General features: G+C 40.1%; 1 non-coding gene across 1 annotated transcript; it reads left to right on the plus strand.

Moving 5' to 3' along the window:
- The first annotated feature begins 444 nt into the window (after nt 1–444).
- LOC122942757 lies at nt 445–635 on the plus strand. Its single transcript, XR_006390694.1, has one exon. It is a non-coding gene; the product is annotated as a U2 spliceosomal RNA (small nuclear RNA).
- Nucleotides 636–1,139: the final 504 nt, after the last annotated feature.

The raw sequence follows: 1,139 nt of genomic DNA on the forward strand, positions 1-1,139 counted from the left end.
TTTGTTTTGGGAATGTAAGTATGCACAAGATGTATGGAAAGGAATTGGGGGTTTGGTAAAAGAATTGACGGGTGTTGCACAGATGAGTTGGAAAGTGGCTTTGTGTGGTATTGGAGCGAGTGGAAAACAGAATACTAGGTTATTATGGTTTATAATGTTTTGTATGATGGAAAGTTTATGGGATGTGAGGAATTTGTGGGTGTTTAAGAGAGAGTCAGTAGCTGTGGAGGAATGTGTGAAACCTTTTGTATCTAATTATATTTTGTTTATAAATGGGATAGTCAGTACGGTGGTGGTTTAGATAGTGAGGGGGTGTGGAAGTATAAAAAGTGGAGATTTCTTCCTGTTTGAAAAAAATAATAAAGTCCAGGATGATGAAGTAGAAAGTACTCTTTATAGATTTGGTGTGTTAAAGATGCCGAGATGATGTATACTGAGTGCTGTATATATTCTGATATGGATAAAAAAATAAAAAATAATAATCTGTTCTTATCAGTTTAATATCTGATACGTCCCCTATCTGGGGACCATATATTAAATGGATTTTTCGAACAGGGAGATGGAAAAAGAGCTTGCTCTGTCCACTCAATGCATTGACCTGGTAATGCAGTACCTCCAGGATCGGTGCACCCTTTCTATTCCAGTATGAAAAAACAGAATGAAATTGAGTGATGGATTTCAAGGATCCTTCCAGCAAGCAAGTGGAAAGTTGCTGTGCCCTGCCTCAGCAGTCCTGCACTTCAGCTTCTTCTTCCTCTGTGAGGGTTTTGCTGTGCTGCTTTCTGCATCCCTGGTGCTGCTGCATCTAGCCTGTCAATCTCTTAATTGCATCACCTGTGTGTGGGTTTGTTCCAGCACCAAGCAACCCAGCCAGCCAGTCACCTCTCCTCACAGTCCAAATCCAATTAAGATTGATGGCTTAATTGTTGTGTTAATTGGCTTATCACCTGAATGAAGTTTTTGGACCTCCACTCCGTGCACCTCTGTTTCGATTTGGGCCTGTTGTGCACACCTGGGCAGTCTGCTGAGTTGTTAATTTGAATTGACCCTTTTGTAGCAAGTTTGCTTGATGTAACCAATTTTGTTTTCCTATTTCTTTATTAAATAAGTAAAGTTTGTTTGCCTGTGTCTCCCTCTTG

This window comes from Bufo gargarizans, chromosome 6 (assembly GCF_014858855.1).
Source record: "Bufo gargarizans isolate SCDJY-AF-19 chromosome 6, ASM1485885v1, whole genome shotgun sequence".
Lineage (NCBI taxonomy): Eukaryota > Metazoa > Chordata > Amphibia > Anura > Bufonidae > Bufo > Bufo gargarizans.